Raw genomic sequence first — 20,081 nt, 5'->3', positions numbered from 1 at the left:
CAAAGACTCCTGAGAGTCATTGTCTCAATTATAAAGAGAATTAGAGGCCAATATCCCTGAGGAACATATATGCAAATATTCTCAACAATATAATAGCAAATCAAATTCAACAGTATATTAAAAGAATCATTCAGGGGGCACCTGGGTGGACCAGTCAGATAAGCATTTGACTCTTGGTTTCAGTGCAGGTCATGATCTCGCAGTTCATGGGACTGAGCCCCATACTGGGCTCTGTGCTGACAGTGCAAATCCCACTTGGGATTCTCTCTCCCTCTCTCTCAGCCCCTCCCCCGCTCACAATCTTTCTCAGAATAAATAAGCATTTTATTTTATTTTATTTTTTAATGTTTTGTTTATTTCTGAGAGAGAGAGAGAGAGACAGCGTGAGCAGGGGAGGGTCAGAGAGAGGGAGGAAAACACAGAATCTGAAACAGCCTCTGGGCTCTGAGCTAGCTGTGAGCACAAAGCCCAATGCAGGGCTCAAACCCACAAACCGTGAGATCATGACCTGAGCCGAAGTCAGACGCTTAACCAACTGAGCCACCCAGGCGCCCCTAAATAAGCATTTTTTAAAAAGTCATTGCTCTAGAGAATCTACTAGAGATGAAAAGACATTAGATTTCTTAAATAACTGTCTACCATATTCACCAGAAATTTTTCAGACATATATATCTAAGATGTAAATCTAATGTCATTCTTCTGTTTAAATGCTTCAAGTTCATTCTGAAAGCAACGGAAAGTAAAATGTAGTGACGTAAGAATAAATGCAGCAGGGGCCATTAAGATGACTATTGTAATGAACTAGGCAAATTATGATAAAGACCTAAAATAAGGCAGTGGCTTTGGCAACAGAAAGGAGATGGCTCTAAGATCTGGAGATTGGATATGCAAAGAGCAGAGATACGGATATACTGAAAGAGAAAAGGTAGTGATATTTACCAATCCGGGAAATATAAAAGTGAATCAGTTTTAGAGTAAAAGAAGGTAAATATGGTTTTGGATATGATGAATCTGGGGTGGTGACAGGATTTCCAAGTGGTGAAGTCCAGGAGGCATTTGAATATTGAAGTTTAGAGCTCAGCAAATAAATTGTAGTTGAAATTATGAGTATGAATAAAGTCAGAGAGGGAAAGTAAATAAAGATAAATATAAGGCAAATAATAAGATCCTGGAGACCATGAGCATTTAAGTAGTGAAAACAGCACCACCCCACACCCAAATAAATACTCAGAAATGTGTGAAGGGAACCAGCCAGCATTACATAAATTAAGGGAGGCAAAACAAGATAGTAGATTCAAACTCAAATAGATCAACATAAAATATGAATGAACAAAATGCTGTTAAAAAAACAAAGATTCTCACAGATAAAAACAAAACATAATCTAATGATGTGCTATTCATAAGACTCACATCTAATTTAAGAATACAATCTCTCTCTCTCTCTCTCTCTCCTCTCTCTCTCCCTCTATGTATCTCAAAAAAAAAAAAAATGTATAGGGGCACCTGGGTGGCTCAGTCGGTTAAGCATCCTACTTCAGCTCAGGTCATGATCTCACAGGTTTGAGCCCCGCATCAGGCTCTGTGCTGACAGCTTAGAGCCTGGAGCCTGTTTCAGATTCTCTCTCTCTCTCTCTCTCTCTCTCTCTCTCTCTCTCTGCCCCTCCACTGCTCATGCTCTGTTTCTCTCTGTCTCAATAATAAAAAGAAACATAAAAAAAATTTTTTAATGCATAAAAACTTCAACTTGGTATTTTCAAAAGTATACTTTTGGCTTGTGATCTAAATTGTGTATGACTATTAAAATAATCAAAGTGTCTACAAAAGCGCTGCACACAGCTGCTAATTGAAGTTTTAGCGGCATGATGGTATCATCTTTATTTTCTCACTGAAAATATTTGGCAAAGCCTTCAAATTTATGTGGCGTAAAAGTTTTTCAAAGGGCTCCTACATTTCATTACTAACAAGAAGTATGGTATAGTTTTTGGATATTTTAAAAATTGATGGTGTCAAAAGGAATTTGATGCATTATTCACTCTAAGTAAAAAGTGTATAACAGAATATAGGATGCTTTATAATGTAGATGTTTTCCCATGCATAATCTATTGCAACCCATTGTTTTCTGTACAAAATTGGAAAGTTACTGTGTCCCCAGCCTGTCAAATAGTGTTTGTCTAGATTTGGTCTTTGTAGGTAGTCCTAAAACATGTATAATATGTTTCACCAGCCATGTCATTCCCTGCACCAAAAAAACCTCAAAACTATGAAAATATTTGCCATGGAAAATCCACAAATTTAAAAGAATATTAACTGCTCAATAGGGATTACAACAATGTATTATACACAAAATAGTTGACTATCTAATGTTTATTATATTATTAAAATGATTTCATTTATCTCAAAAAAAAAAGAATACAAAAATGCTGAAAGTAAAAGAATGGAAAAAGTTAACACTGATCAAATACAAACCGAAAGCTGGTACTATAGGTAATAATATAACTATACTACTACCAGCCAAAACAGACTTCAAGGGATACATCCTAATGATAAAATGAGAAATCATCATGAAATATAGCATATTTAATTTTTTTAATGTTTATTTTATGTTTTTAAAAATTTTTTATGTCTTTATTTTATTTTGAAAGACAGAGACAGAGAGGAAGTGGGAGAGGGGCAGAGAGAGAGGGAGATACAGAATCTGAAGCAGGCTCCAGGTTCTGAGCTGTCAGCACAGAGCCCGACACAGGGCTTGAACCCACGGACTGTGAGATCATGACCTGAGCCGAAGTCAGACACTTAACAGACTGAGATACCCAGGCACCCCTTTTTTAATGTTTAATTTTGAGAGAGAGTGAGCGAGGGGAGAGGGGGCAGAGAAAGAGGGAAACACAGAATCTGAAGCAGGCTCAAGGCTCTGAACAGTCAGCACATAGCCAGACGTTGGTGCTCAAACCCACGAACCATGAGATCATGACCTGGGCCGAAGTCAGCTGCTTAACCAACTGAACCACCCCAGCGCTCTGAAATATAGCACTTTTAGATTATCAGGTTCCAATTGTACAATCTCAAGACACATAAAACAAAAATTACAGAACTATAAGGGGAAACTGGAAAATTCACAATGACAGTGAGATTTGAATACCTCTCTCAAAAATTGGGAATATATGTAAACAAAGAAAATTAGTAAGACTGGAAAAGATTTGAACAATATGACAACATGAGCAGGAAACTTGACCTAATATAGAACATTTCACCCAACACTGCCACATACATATTATTTTCAGCACACATGGAACTTTTTTTAGTGCTAAGGTATAAATTTTGTCTCAACAAAATGCAAAGGGTTCAAATCATACAAATAAGCAACAACAGAGAATCTATAGCCTTAAAGGCACATGTCAGAAAAGAATTTTGAAATCAGAGTCAAAAGATCTGAAGACACCTCACCAAAGAAGATATACAAATGGCAAATAAATATGTGAAAAGATGTTCCACGTCATACACTATTAGGAAATTGCAAATTAGAACAATGAGACACGACTATGCATTTATTACAATGGCTAAAATTCAAAACACTGACAATACCAAAAACGGGTGAGGATGCATATCAATCAGAACTCTCATATTGTTGATGGGAATGCAAAATGGCACACTCTGAAAAACAGTTCAGCAGTTTCTTACAAAATGAAACTTACTCTAACTATATAATCCAGCAGTAATGCTCCTTGGTATTTGTCCAAATTAACTGAAAACTTATGTCCACACAAAACCCTGTACATTATGTTTATATAGCAGCTTTACTCAGAGCTGCCAAAATTTGGAGGCAATCAAGACATCCTTCATTTCATGAGTGGATAAATAAAATAATATTATTCAGTTTTAAAAAGAAAATAGCTATAGAGCTATTGAGAGCCATGGAGGGACCTTAAATGCATCTCATTAAATGAAAGAAACCACTCTGATTAATTTCACCTGTATGACATTCTGGGAAAAGGCAAAACTATGGAGACAGTAGTAAAAAGAACACTGGTAACCCCAGGCTATGGGATGGGAGGAATGAATGGGTGGAGCACAGAGGATTTTCAAGGCAGTGAAACTATTCTATATGATACCATAATAGTGAATATATATCATTATACATTTGTCCAAACCCATACAATGTACAACACCAAGAATGAACTCTAACACAAACTAAAGACTTTGGGCAATAATGAAGTATCAGTGTAGGATCATCAATTTAACAAATGCATTACTCTGGTGGGGAGCATTAGTAGTGGAGGAGACTGTACGTGTGTGGGGTTTATAAAAGAACTCTACTTTTCAATCAATTTCACTATGGATCTAAAACTGCTATAAAAATGAAGTCTATTTTTTTAAAAAAATAGCCAAACATAGATCTCAAGAAGTTAGAAATAAAAACAGAAAAACAACAACAAAACAAAAAACATTTAGAAAAACAAGAACTTCATAGAAGGAAAGGAAGAATACAGAAAATAATAAAATAGAGAATAGCCTAAAGTAAAGATTAACAAAATTAAACTTTGTTCCTTAAAAAAAAAAAAAGTTCTGGGGCACCTGGCTGGCTCAGTCACAAGTGCCTGTGACTCTTGATCTCGGGGTTGTGAGTTCAAGCTCCACGTTGGGAGTAGAGATTAGTTAAAAAAAATTTTTTTAATGTTTACTTATTTATTTTGATAGAGAGAGCATGCATATGCACAAATGGAGGAGGGGCAGAGAGAGAGGGACAGAGAGAATCCCAAGTGGATGCCATGCTCACAGCAGAGTGGAACACAAGGCTCAACCTCATGAACTGTGAGATCATGACCTTAACTAAAATCAAGAGTTGGACACTTAACTGACTGAGCTACCCATGCCCGCTCCCCCTCCTCGTAAATCTTTTAATTTAAAATAAAAGTTTCAAGAAGAACTAGAAAATGTGAATAGTTTCTACACCTAGAAACTGAGGAAGGAAAAAGTATCAAGAAAGCAGGCTTGGTCAACAGTACCCAATGGCATAAAAAAGTAAACAATTATAATGGAAAACTGCCTGATGACTCTGGCAATAAGGAGATCACAGATTACCTTAGCCAAGAACAGCTTAAGTAGAATGGAATGAAGTAGAACTAGTTTCTAAATGGGAAAAAAAAATCCTGGAGATGTTAACATTAACACTGATTTCATACATCTGCAAGAAGCTTTTTCTTTTTTTACCTTTGCACAGTGTCTCCCACATAGATGCTCAAAAAATTATTTGCTGAATTAATTCATTTGGAAGAGAAAGTATTATATGTAGAGGGGCTTTAAATGCTTGACCATAGAGAACTAAACTAAGAAGTCTTGAGATTTCTAAACAGAGCCTAGTAAAGCTGATGTTTAAAGACTGTTCTGGATTTGAGTTTACTAACATGAGAGGGAATACGGAGGGCAGGGAACTTACTTAGGACATTGTTGCAGCAATGCAGGACAGGTGAAATGCAGTCAGATGAACAGTGAAATCTCAGAGACATTAGAAAAATGAAATTATTAGGATTTGTTAATAAGTGGATATGGAAGTTAGGAGAAGGGTGTTAAAGGTCTCTGAAAGACTGGGGTGTTTGGGTGGCTCAGTCGGCTAAGTGTCGAACTTCAGCCCAGGTCATGATCTTGTGGTTCACGAGTTCCATCCCCACTTTGGGCTCTGTGCCAACAGCTCAGGGTCTGGAGCTTCCTTCCGATTCTGTATCTCCCTTTCTCTCTGCCCCTCCCCTGCTCACACTTTGTCTGTCTCTTTCTCTCTCAAAAATAAATAAATATTAAAATATATGTATATATAAAAGGTATCTGAAAGACTGAAAAAATTCAGAAAACGAAGAATGAAGATCATTGGTGCCATACAATGACATTTTAACTACAGATGGTCTCCGATGTCGATGGTTCGACTTTACAATGGTGTGAAAGTGACATACATTCAGTAGAAACTGCAATCCAAATTGTGAATGTTGAGCTCTTCCAAGGCTAGTAATATCCCAGGCTACTATTCGCTCTTGTGATGCTGGACAGTGGCAGCCTCAGCTCCCAATTAGCCACCCAAACACAAGGGTAAACAACTGATACTGACATCCATTCTGTACCCATAAAACCAGTGTTTTTCACTTTTAGTACAGTATTCAGTAAATTACATGAGCTATTCAATACTGTATTATAAAACAGGCTTTATGGCAGATGATTTTGTCCAACCATAGGCTAATGTACGTGTTCTGAGCATGTTTAAGGTAGGCCATGGTAAGCTATGAAGTTAGGTGTGTTAAATGCACTGTCAGCTTACTATGGGTTGATCAGGATGTAGCCCTGTTGTTAAGGCGAGTAAGATCTATAAATGCAACTTCGACTAGATTTATTCCCATAGCCTAAGAAATTGATATTTAATTTTCAGCATTTAAATTTCGGTCACAAACTTTCTCAAGCAAATAAATTTTAAATCCAGTTGTTAAGTGGGATCTTTATAAATGAATAAAAATCAGTGACAAATGTATTCAAATTCAAATACTTTTATCTCTATTTCCAGAAGGCAAGATAATGGGATAGTTTTGAAATATCCGTGGAATATGCCACAAATAAAAGTTTAAAAAAACAATTTAAATTTAAAACAATTTAAAAAATTAGCATGAGAAAGTCAAATGACAAATTTGCAAGACATTTAATACTATATCCATATATCATAAGTTTTCAGTATATGTAAACACACACATCACTATAGAGGTAATCACTTCCAGTGTCAGCATATACTGTGGAAGGTTTCTCACCTTCCTCATTTCATCATTTTGGCTCACCTCCACCCTCAAAACATCTTGAAACATAGATAGTATGGAAACAAATGAACATAAGCTGTCTCTGAGAGTAGTTAGAATGAAATAGCTCAGCACTCTTTCTTTTTCACCAAACCATGCCCTGCACCACAAAATTAAAACAGACATCTCTAGGGACACAGACTTGCCAAGAGTGTTTCTGGCAAAAATAAAATTTGGCTCTTCTCTAGACTTCTATACATGGACAACAGTGGCTGCTCTACAGATGGAGATTGATTGCTGGCTGGCTGGTCTGTGGTTACTTACTAGTGTCAAGATAAAGAATATTATGCACAGATCATTTTCCTGTCCAAAGACTTCTGACAACAAACTTGCTCTGCCTAACTGCTCACATTCTGCAATAATGAAAGTTATTTCAGACAGTTACAATTCTAGCCCTCATTCCTTATTGTATGGACAAGCAAACAGAAGACTAGGGAAAAGTCATCCAAAATCACACAGCTAGTTGGTGACATTACAAAATCCAGGTCTTGAGACTCCCAGTTCAATAATCTTTCAAACTTTCTACTATGCCATACAACCTTTCTTTCTTTCTTTTTAAAATTTTTTAAATTTTTATTTATTTTTGAGAGAGAGACACAGACTGCGGGCAGGGGAGGGGCAGAGAGAGAGGGAGACACAGAATTGGAAGTAGGCTCCAGGCTCTGAGCTGTCAGCGCAATCCTGATGTGGGGCTCGAACTCATGAACCATGAGATCATGACCTGAGCTGAAGTAGGACGCTTAACCATCTGAGCCACCCATGTGTCCTGGCCATACCACCTTTCTAAATAATATTTAAAATACCATGTTGCTTGTATCTTAAACTCTTTTTATTTAATTTCAAACACTTGAATGTTACAGACTCTTTCTCAATCAATATTTTGGTACAAATGACAATGTACTTTCATTTTGTGATCTTGTACATAACAGTTTTTAAAAGGACTGTGTATTTTAAGTTCCAGGGTCACCAAGGTAAAATGGGGTTAGAACTGAATTACAAACTATTAAAACACATCTAAGAAATTCTGTATCTTTAAACTTGGAAAGATTCCTTAAGTCTAGTAATTAAATCTTAGCTTTGCTACTGACTGGGTATGTGACTTAAGCCTTGTTTCTTCCTTAGCTATAAAACAAGCAAATTGGATCAGGATTGCTATATTTAGGAATTAATTTATTCCATCATTTAAAATACAATTCCAGGTGACTTGAGGATAAGACCTTTATCTAATCCTTATTATATTATAACATTCAAATAACAGAGCAAAGAAATAAACCCATCAATCCATTCTTGGTTAACAAGTTAAAAGACAAAGTATCTCTACTATTATAAAGCAGTAGATTTGACTCTGCATTGAGTCAGAGAGAAGGACACTATCTGGAGAAAACTGTAGTAGACGGTTGAATTTATGGTGATTTAGATCACATCTTTCTGCATTCATTTCACCAAGTAGAAAGTTTTGAAAACCTAGGTCTAGTCTTTCTGAAAGGGAACAAAGAAGAACCTAAAAGAAGCTCAGGGCGCTGTTTATTCTTGCCAGAACCCCACAGCAAGTACCATGTACCTGTATCAGATATGAAGAACCCTGATCTTTACTGAATGCTGTTCTACATGTTTATGTTTAACATTATGGATGATTTATGTTTAAGCATTTTGATGAACAGGTCATTTAGACCTTTTTTTTTTTCCCTTCAATCTACAATTAATAGAAACAACTTTTACCTTCATTTTTCCACTTGAGACAATTGTTAGTTGATACAGACTACAAAAGTTCATTACATGCAATTTACTGTTAGCTACCCTAGGGAAAACTGCAAAGTATAAACATAGTCCCTGCAACCACCAGCTTCCAGGAGTTTACAATTGAGTAGATCATGCAAAATTTCCTAACCTTTGAGTTATACATTTTTTTAAAGTTTATTTATTTTGAGAGAGAGAGAGCATGCAGGGAAGGGGCAGAGGAAGAGGGAAAGAATACCAAGCAGGTTCCATGCTGTTATCTGGACCCCGATTGCACCTTGAACTGTAAGAGGTGAAGTCAAGAGTTGAAGCTTAAGCAACTAAACCACCCAGGTGCCCCTGAATTATACTTGTAAAATTAAGTTCTAACCAGTTTTTTTTATATCCAGCTTAATTGCATTTAGGTCCTATTTGTCTATTTGCTAACAGACATCAAAGTTCATTTATAAGGTGCCAGAAAAAGGGATTAAGGCATCATAAAGAGTTAATCCAATTGATGGTTGTAAAAAGAAGAGGAAAATGTGAGATTATCAAACTCTTTGAGCTGAAACCCTTCCAAGGTCCAGCTCATTTGTCAAACCTAAAATATTTTTGTTTTGATTAAACACTGAAGCTTTATATCTCTTTGAGAGAATAAATCATATCTTGGGCTGTCTGTATCTCTGATTCAATTTGCCTAGAGCGGTGTTGTAAAAAAGGTTGGATCAGAACAATAAGACTACGGAGTTACAAGTTTTATCAAATTATTTACCAGGCTAAATTAACTGATCTGAATTTCTGGGCTTTCCCCTCTGCTTAACTGGAACAATATATCCAACTTGAAAACTTTGCAAGGCTAGTTACCATAAGGATCAAAATGAAATAGTGTAAATGAAAGTACTCTATAAACTGTTCTATAAATGTAAGGCAATATTATTACTGAGTTTCTTTTTTTAAATCTTTCATAGAAAATCCAAAGCTAGATATTATCAGATCAACATCTTTTCTCCAATCACTCCAACTTCCTTACAGTACATTAACTGGTGACTAACCAATGGTAAATAATTTGCAAGTATTACTTCACAGTTAACAGCATACTATACCTCTACCTAACTCTATCAGACATGACTTTCAGCCTATGAGAATTTCAATAAAAATCCATACCGGCTTTACTGTGCTAGAGACCAAACACCAAATCAGGAAAGAAAAATAGGTCTTAAAATGCTCCTTCAGTCTCCTTTTAGGCTAGGATTGGAACTTATTCTAGCAGTGAATGACCCAACCATCACCAAAATATTCATGCTGTTTCCTGAAATATCTCACCAAAGGTCATCTGACTATCCAGTTAGGAAGGAAATGTCTTAACCTTTCATTACACCATTTACAAAGATCGATTCCTAATGGGCTACAATTTTAAGTGTGAAAGATAAGACAATAAAGCTCAGAGAAAAACATAAAATATCTTGGTGACTTTAGAGTATTTGAAGTATTTGAATCCTCATAGGACATAAAAAACTCTAACCACAAAAGAAAAAACTGATAAATTTTATTACAGTAAGAATTTATGTTCCTCAAGAGACATCAAGAGAACAAAATGACAACCCACAAAAGGGGAAGAAGATATAACAATAATATACCTGAAAAATGACTCATAAAGATTTTACATAGAGAATTTTTGTGAATCAGTAAGAAAAATATAGACCACACAACAGAAACGTGAACGAAAGACTTGAACATGTATGACTTTACAAAAGAGGCTATCCAAATGGCAATAAATGTGAAAAGATGTCCAACTTCACTAGTCATCAGGAAAATACAAATTGTATGATTCTACACACGAGAACATCTAAAGTGAAGAAGATGTACAATACCATGTATTAATGAGGATATGCACATAGCAATGTGTGGAACACTGATACACTGTTGGTGCTACAATATTTTGGAAAACTGATTATTTGTTAAAACTGAATGTAGGCATATCTATGACCCAACAATTCCAGTTCAACAGAAATGCTTACATATGTTCACCAAAAGACAGGTACTAAAATGTCCACAGCTTCCAGATTTGTAATAGCTAAAAACTGGAAACAAACCAAACATCCATTAACAACAGAATGGATAAATAAATAATTTGGAGTATGTTCACACAAAGACTACTACACAGCAATAAGACTAAATTACCTGTGACAATATGGATGAATGTCACAAATATCGTGCTAAGCAAAAGAAGCCAGTATTTACATATTTAAAAACAAAACAGTAACAGACAAAACTAATCTCTTCCATTAGAAGTCAGGATAGTGTGGGGTGCCTGGGTGGCTCAGATAAGTGGCCAATTTCAGCTCAGGTCATGATCTCACAGTTTGTGATTTCAGGCCCCATGTCCGGATCTGTGCTAACAGCTCAGAGCCTGGAGCCTGCTTCAGATTCTATGTCTCCCTCTTTCTGCCCCTCCTCTTCCTCCTTCTCTCTCTCTCTCTTAAAAATAAATAAATATTAGAAGTCAGGATAGTGGTTACCATTGCAGGGAGTAGAGGTGACAGAAAGAACCTACAGGGGGCTTTTAGAGTGCTGGCAAGGTTCTATTTCTTGATCAAATATGCACTTCTCCTTACCTATTTATACGTCAATAAAAAGCTATTAAGCAGTACTTTTTCTTACTATTTTGCACTGAGGTTCTGACTTTTCTCATAAAAAAATCCACTGCTCTTGAATAAATGCCAAAATATACTGTAAGGGCTAAGAGCTGAACTGATTTTAAGCTAATTGCAGATTAACTTTTAGCAAACTCAGAGCTTCACAGAATTAGAGATCTAATAACAGTCTAGGTTAGGGAATTTGCCCTTTTCCGATGTGAAAAAATTAAAAAGGTGATAGAAAACAATGATTTTCTGGGGGTACTGGGAGGCTCAGTTGATTAAGTGTTTGATTCTTGATTTCAGCTGAAGTCGTGATCTCACGGTTTGTGAGACAGAGCCCCATGTTCTGCACTGATAGCATGGAGGCTGCTTAGGATTCTCATTCTCTCTCTCCCCCCCCCCCCCCCCCCCGCTCCCCTGTGTGCACTCTCACTCACTCAATATAAATAAAAATTAAAATAAAGAAAAAAAAGATTTTCTTAACCTTCTCCTTATCATTGTTCTTATTATGAAATATATACACAGAACAAAGTGCACTACATACATTATTTCATCTCATTCTCCTAATTCTATGAAATAATTGTATCATCTTCATAATTGTACAGTTAAGGAAAATTAGGCTAAGTATGTTGTCCAAAGGGAAATAGCACAAACATGATAGAATCCTGAATCCTGGCATGTCTAACTCTCAAGCTGATGCTCTTAACCACCATTTTATCCCTGCTTCGTTGTCATACCTGGGGCTTTACAGCATGGGGTGATGTTAATCTTCTTTGTCTTCTGCCTAATCACTTTAGAAGGCTATATATGAACAGACCATGCTCCAACCCCATGCCACCCCTTTCTCCATTTTTAAAATGAAGACTCATAGAGGGACTGGACTGAGTCTTTAAATAAAAACTCATAGAGGAAGTAAAAGTTGTGTGTTAAGATAGAAACTCCATGCCACCAGAAGATGTACAATAAAAAGGTTTGACAGATTTTTAAAAAAGATTTTTTAATTTTAATTCCTAAGTTAACATATAAGGTTATATTAGTTTCAGGTGTACAATATAGTGATTCAGCATTTCCATACACCGTCCAACGCTCATCACAAGTGCACTCCTCAATCCCCATCATCTTCCTACCTACCTCCCCACTGGCAACCATCAGTTTGTTTTCTATAGTTAAGAGTCTCTTTCTTGGTTTATTTCTCTCTCTGTCTCTCTCTTTTGTTCCTTTGCTCATTTGTTTTGTTTCTTAAATTCCATATATGAGTAAAATCATAGGGCATTTGTCTTTCTCTTATTTTGTTTAGCATTATACTCTATAGCTCCAGCCATGTCATTGCACATGGCAAGACTTTATTCTTCTCACAGCTGAGTAATATTCCATTGTATATATGTACCATATCTTCTTTATCCACTCATCAGTTGATGGGTATTTGGGCTCTTTCCATAGTTTGGCTATTGTTGATAATGCTGCTATAAACATCAGATGCATATATCCCTTTGAATTAGTGGGGTTTTTTTATTTTTTGGGTAAATGCCCAGTAGTGAAATTGCTGGATCATAGGATAGCTCTATTTTTAACTTTTTTGGGAACCTCCATACTGTTTTCTACAGCAGCTGGGCTGGTGTATTCCTACCAACAGTGCAAAAGAGCTCCTTTTTCTCCACACCCTTACCAATACCCGTTGCTTGTGTTTCTTATTTTGGCTGTACTAACAGGTGTGGGGTGATACTTCATTGTAGTTTTGATTTGCATTTCTCTAAGTGATAAAGAGCATCTTTGCACGTGTCTGTGGGCCATCTCTTTGTCTTCTTTGTAGAAATGTCTGTTCGCATCTTCTGCCCATTTTAAATTGAATTATTCTTTTGGTGTTGAGTTGTATACATTCTTTATATATTTTGGATACTAACCCTTCATTGGGTATGTCATTTGCAAATATGTTCTTCCACTCATAGTTTACCTTTTGGCTTTGTCAATTGTTTCCTACACCATGCAGAAGCTTTGTACTTTGAAGTAGTCCCAGTAGTTCAATTTTGCTTTTGTTTTCTTTCCTCAGGGGACCAATCTAGAAAAAAGTTGCTATGGCCAAAATCAGAGAAATTACTGCCTGGATTTTTATGGCTTCAGGTCTCACATTTAGGTCTTCCACCCATTTTGAATTTATTTTTTTTGTATTGGTTTTAAAAAAGTGGTCCAGTTTCATTCTTTTTCATGTTGCTGTCCAGTTTTCCCAGCACCATTTATTGAAGAGACTATTTTTCCTACTGCATATTCTTCCCTGTGTGTCAAAGATTAATTGACCTTATAAGTGTGGGTTTATATCTGGATTTTCTATTCTGCTCCATTGATATAAATGTCTGTTTTTGTACCAGTACCATACTGTTTTCATCACTACAGTTTTGCAATATAACTTGAAGTCCAGGATTTTGATGCTTCGCTTTTCTTTTTCAAGACTGCTTTGGCTATTCAGGGTCTTTAGTGATTCTATACAAATTTTAGGATTGTCTATTGTTTGAAAGCTTTTAACAACTGACTAAATGGGAAACTCAACAGAAGTCTCAGCAGACTGGTCTCAAATGAGACAAGTCACAGTGAGTATTCCTACTTAGGCCATAATGAAAGAAGCAGGGAAAGACTAAGCAATTTTGTCAAAAATGAAGATTAGTTAAAAGGTTCTTGATTGTTTATAGGTGTATGCTTTTCTCTAAATCTTCTTCTAGAGAATGTTATTATTTTAAATTATGCTGACAAGTATTGATTGTTTAATATGGATGCTAGTAAAACTTTAATAAAGTTTAGGTTGGCAGAATAAACATGATTGACAAGACTACTGATCTTTAGCTTCGCTTCTGATCTTTGAATCAGATAGTTCTCTGTTCAGAAAAGTATTACTTAGCGATGCCTTTCCAAGTTACAGATATGGTACCTAAGAGGAAATAAGCACTTTCACTCATTCTTCTTTGTAAAACCCTAAACTTTAAAATAACTGTCAGTTTGTGTCAAAGTTTCATTTCAGGGTTAAAAATCACACCTTGACCTGGGAGTAGTTCCATCATCCTTCATTTATAAGGAATTTCAAAGTCTACTTTCAAACAATTCAATATAAAGATTATTTAAAACTTAAATGCCATTCTTTATAATAGAAGTAAAAACATACTTGCCAGTATTATAGAACTGTATACTTAATGACTATATTAGAGTTTTTCATACGGAGTCATAATCTTTTTTTTAAATGGTTATTTATTTTTAAGAGAGAGAGACAGAATGTGAGCAGGGGAAGGGCAGAGAGAGACAGGGAGACACAGAATCCGAAGCAGGCTCCAGGCTCTGAGCTATTAGCACAGAGCCCGATGCGAGGCTTCAACTCATGGACTGTGAGATCATGACCTGAGGTGAAGTAGCCACCCACCGACTGAGCCACCCTGGCACCCCCACATTAAGTCATAATCTTAAATCATGAACTATGGCTACTCCCCACTTTAACCTCTCCCAACACCTAGAAGTGAAGCAGCCTCCTGATGATGCTATAATCCTCACCATTTCTCTCTGTAGGTGACCCAACATGTGAATCTAAGCTTACCCACTCCCTTACCTGAAGGGCATCCCTTCATGTCCCTAGACATACATGTACTACTTGCCTCTTGAAAGTGTTTATAGATAAAGGAAGACAAAAATCACATGCAGCTCTCCTTAGTAAATATAGATAGTATTGATTTATATCTCCTATTTCTAGGCTCTTTCCTCAAGTAAAAATGTAAATTGTTTTCTTATTCAAAGTTCTATAAAAATATTAGGGGAATCTTTTTACATTAGGTAACATAAGTATGTCATTTTTAAAATTGAAAGTGAAAAGAAATTTGTGTGACTTTGTAGTTTGTTAAAGCATTTGTTTGTCATCACACAAAATAATGACATTTTCTATATTTAATATGACAAAATTTTAAAATTACTGGTATATGAATTTTGAGAAATCTTTATGTAATAGATATGTTAACAGGTCTCAATGAGAAAAAATACATTGATTTCTCCAAGACGGTCATGAACATATGCCATGAGAAATACAGTTTGAAAGGATAAACTGACCACATCACTAGTCTGACTTCAAAAAGCTCTGAAGTAGGCAAGCACATGACATAAATGGCCATAATATGTTTTAAAAAGTTTCTAATTTTGGGATATGATCACATTTTATGAGGAAGCTAAAGAATTCCTCATTTACTACTAGAAATACTGTTAGAAGAGAGGCAAGAAAAAACTCTCCTATCAACGATCATTATCATCTCACCAGTAAATGAAGAAAGTAAGGCCAAGAAAGACAAAGGAGCTTGATACAAGGAAAATCACATGCCTGAAATCTCATGCTAAAGCATATTACTCCTCTTAACATAACATTAGAATTCTTTCTACTTTTCTTTAAGTTCAAAACCACTTCAACAAAAATGCTTGCTATATAAGACATTTATAACCCAAAACTATCATTTTAGATGGTTAATTTCTATCCCTTTGGGGAGGTAAATCTACACAACATAATGACTTTTAAATTTATTTGGTAGATTTAGCTATGGGCCACTTTTATATTAATCTGACTTAATGGGATCTATTTTAGGTTAACTAATCCTCAGAGACACAAATTCCTTAATAAAGCAGTCAGAAGTATTTTTAAATATTAACGAAAACATTCATAAATCATGTCAAGCAATGCATTAGCAAGACCAAAATACCTCACTTTCTGCTTCTATGTGTAGCTTTCAAAGCAAAATTCTCTGCTTCCCCACCTTCTCAAACTCCCTCTTGTACTCCATGATATGCTTTTCCTTCATAGTCCACTTTTCTTTTTTTTTTTTTTTAATAGTTTATTGTCAAATTAGTTTCCACATAACACTCAGTGCTCATCCCCACAAGTGTCCTCCATGCCCATCCCCGCCTCCCCCCACATCCATCAGTCCTCAGTTTTTGTCAGCATTCAAAAGTCTCTCATGGTTTGCTTCTCTCCCTTTCCCCCACCATTTCCGCCCTTCTTCTCCCCCTTGTTCCTCCGTCAAGTTCCTCCTAATCCTCCTATACGTGCAAACATATGATATTTGTCCTTCTCTGCCTGACTTATTTCGCTCAGCATAACACCCTCAAGGTCCATCCATGTTGCTACACATGGCCAGATTTCATTGTTTCTCATTGCCATGTCCACTTTTCTATCAACTAGAAAAATGATCAGATGTAATTTACATATATCAAATGACTGAATTTAATTTACACTATAATGTTGACTAATCCCAAAGTACTGGTATATATTAGTTAAGTCAGCTAACAGCGAAAGGCTTAACCCCCTACTTAAGACTGGGAGATCATCAAGCATAAAGATTTTCTTTTTTGGGGTAGGAAAAGGAAGTCTGAAATCATGTATTATCTAAAGGTAAACCTAATGCAGACCTATTAGGGTAATTGGAGGGGACTATCCTTTGTCACTCTGCCCTCCCTAACACAGACTGCTAAAAATCTAACCCTTCTCTACCTCCCTTTCCTTTTCTTTGCTTGCCTGTTTAGAACACAGCAGGTGAACACATTTATACTGATTAAAACAACAGGCATTAAAGCCCAATGACAGCATCTAAATACAGTACAATACTTCTTCCTTTTTAATCCTACCCTTAACTGACAGCTCCCAGGTTCTTTAATATTCAACTACCTCTGGCAATTAAGAATTTGATTTCTTTGAAAATAAATTTTTGTGGGGCACCTGAGTGGCTTGGTCAGTTAAGTGTCCAACTCTTGATCTCAGCTCAGGTCTTGATCTTGAGGTTGTGAGTTCAAGTCCTATACTGGGCTCTGCGCTGGGTGTAGAGCCCACTTAAAATAACAAAATAATAAATAAATAGACATATAGATAGATTAATTAATTAAAAAATACACTTTTGGAATGAAGACCCTTCATCAATGGGGGTAATTGAAATCTCGCTTTTTTATTTGCAGACCCCCAAGAAAATTTTGAAAACTATACATCCCTAGGCACATTCTTAACTTGACACTTAAAATCTTTCACCGTAAGTTTAAGCAGTTGCAAAGGAGTAACTTCTAACATATTGTAAATATTGATTTTTTTTAAGTTTATTTATTTATTTTTGAGGGTGGGGAGAAGAGAACAAGAGAGAGAATCCTAAGCAGGTTCTGGGTTATTAGCACAGAGCCCAATATGGGGCTAATATGAAAACGTGAAATAATGACTTGAGCTGAAATTAAGAGTTGTGCAGTTAACCAACTGAGCCACCCAACTGCCCCTCACACAAATTATTTCTAATGTAATATATTTTATGTTTGAAAGTTTTTTACTGGACATAGTTATTATTTTTCCTCAACAAAAATCTACCCATGAATTGAAAATAAATTTCTCTTTATTTTTTGTAATAAAAGACTTCAAGTGTTAAAACAATTTCTTCTGGTTTGAATTTTCTTTACAATTATTATTACTAACTAATTAATTAAAATATAAATATACTGCAAATTTTTAAAGATTCTTTTTAAAAAATTTTTTTAATGTTTTATTTATTTTTGAGACAGAGAGAGACAGAGCATGAGGGGAGTAGGGGCAGAGAGTCAGAGACATTCAGAATCCAAAGCAGGCTCCAGGCTCTGAGCTGTCAGCAGAGCCCGACATGGGGCTCGAACCCACGAATGTGAGATCATGACCTGAGCCAAAGTCAGATGCTTAACCGACTGAGCCACCCAGGCGCCCCTAAAGATTCTTAAACATAGTAACACTTTATTAAAGAGATGGGTGTGAGGGGAAGTCAGGTGGTTGTTGCCACCGCACCCACCATAGTATGTCACCAGAAGGAAAATGGCAGATCTGGAGAAGTAGTTGTCTAATGAGGAGAAGGTATGTTCAGCAGCAAAATTCATTATTCATGCCCCTCCTGGAGAATTTAATGAGGTGTTTAATGATGCTCAGTTACTGCTTAACAATGATGATTTTCTCAGGGAAGGAACAGCTCACGCATTTGCACTGTATATAACTTGGACCAGTTTACTCCAATAAAAACTGATTATAAAGATCAGGAATTGATAACAACATGGCAACTTGGGAAATGCAAAGTTTTTGGATCCCAAAACCAGAACCTTTTTCAAATTTGATCACTTTAAGAAAGGAAACAACTGATCTAAGACTACATGAAGCAGAAAATGCAGTTGAGTCACAGAGAACTTCAGTAGAAACTACTCTTTGAGTTTACGTAAAAGAACATTATCCAAATGGGGTCTGCACTATATATGGTAAAAAAAAAAAAAAAAAAAAAAGATGGACAGCAAATCATTATTGCATGTATAGAAAGCCATCAATTTCAAGCAAAAAACTTTGGAATGGTATCAGAGGTCAGATTGGAAATTTACCATCATTCCTTCAACCACTTAAGTGGTTGGCATCTTGAAATTCAGTTTCATTATTACGAAGATGTTAATGTTCAGTTAGCGAGTCATAAAGATATACAAGATTCCCTAACAGTGTCTAATGAGGTGCAAATAGCAAAAGAATTGAAAAAGATTGTAGAAGTTGCAGAAAATGAATACCAGACCGCCATCAGTGAGAATTACCAGACAGTAGTTTCAAAATTTACATAGTCAGCTACCAGTTACATGCACTGAGACTGATGGGAACAAGGTCTTTAGCTACAGGATTGGCAAAAACATGCAGGATGCATATAATGAACATTGCATGACGGTCTAACTTTAGTGTCTTTGAGTTTTGAAAAAATCATTGCAAAAGTATTCAGAACGGTCAAGCCACCCAAATAGGCTGTTGCCATTTAAAATCACTGTAATTAGTTTAGTTAGAGCACAAAGCTTAACTAATCAACCATTATTTTTCATTTCTTTTGTTCAAAGAGGATTGAACATCAGTTTAGTCTTTTACTTTCTGTTATATTTCTTACAATTAAGAAATGATTCCTCTAGATTACTTGAAGTGTTTCAAAAATATTTTACTTATCATAACCCTAAAATGAACCCTTCTGGTTCATGAAATGAATAACTTTTGATATTTGCCCAGTTCTTTTTAATGGGGTCAATATGGGATTCTAGTTTAATGTGGTTGATGGATTTAACCATATAGGCTGCTAAAGAAATTATCTACCTTTTCCCTTTCACCTCATCCATTCATGTAAGATTGAGATTAGAGGCAAAGCATTTTCTTTTCTTTTTTTTTCTGAGGAAGAGCATTTTCTATATCAGTTGTGTTTGAACCTTTCAAGAAAGTTATTTAGTTAGCTCAGTGTTTAAGTTTTGTTTTTTAATTGTTTTTTAAGTTTATTTATTTTGAGAGAGTGCACGTGCATGAATTGTGGAGGGGCAGAAAGAAAGGGAGATGGAGAATCCAAGCAGGCTCCCTGTTGTCAGCACAGGGTCCCACAGATGCAGCGCTTGATCCCACACATTTTGAGATCACAACCTGAGCCAATACCAAGAGTCAGACGCTTAACCAACTGAGCCACCCAGGTGCCCATAAGTAAACTGTTTTTAAACAAGACCAATGTCTAATGAGTTCTTGAGATTCTGAAATTAAATGAGAATACTTACTTCATAGGGGCCTGGGTGGCTCACTCGGTTAAACATCGGACTCCTGGTTTTGGCTCAGGTCATGATCTCACGGTTCATGTGTTCAAGTCCCGCATCAGGCTCTGTGCTGACAGCATGGAGCCTGCTTGAGATTCTCTCTCTCCTTCTCTCTTTGTCTCTCCCCTGACCTCACTCTCTCTGTCTCAAAATAAATAAACTTTAAAATTTTTTTAAAAAGAAAATACTTATTTCAGAAACGCATTTAATGCTTTTTTTTTCTTGTGGCAGTTACACAAATTAGCTTGAATTCCATATGTCCCTGAGTTATTTTTACCATAAAGCCATAAATGTATTATAACAAGGCAAATCA

At 36.0% G+C, this 20,081-nt stretch overlaps 1 protein-coding gene and 1 pseudogene across 1 annotated transcript in view; one reads left to right on the top strand and one right to left on the bottom strand.

Moving 5' to 3' along the window:
* DIPK1A (divergent protein kinase domain 1A) overlaps positions 1-20,081 on the bottom strand; it is a 113,492-nt gene that overhangs the window by 74,869 nt on the left and 18,542 nt on the right. The window lies entirely within an intron of this gene.
* LOC144216655 (F-actin-capping protein subunit alpha-2 pseudogene) lies at positions 18,003-18,884 on the top strand (annotated as a pseudogene).

The sequence above is a fragment of the Crocuta crocuta genome, unplaced genomic scaffold (assembly GCF_008692635.1).
Source record: "Crocuta crocuta isolate KB4526 unplaced genomic scaffold, BGI_CrCroc_1.0 scaffold48, whole genome shotgun sequence".
NCBI lineage: Eukaryota > Metazoa > Chordata > Mammalia > Carnivora > Hyaenidae > Crocuta > Crocuta crocuta.
The sequence above is the reverse complement of the archived record's forward strand: the minus strand, read 5'-3'. Positions and strand labels throughout refer to the sequence as shown.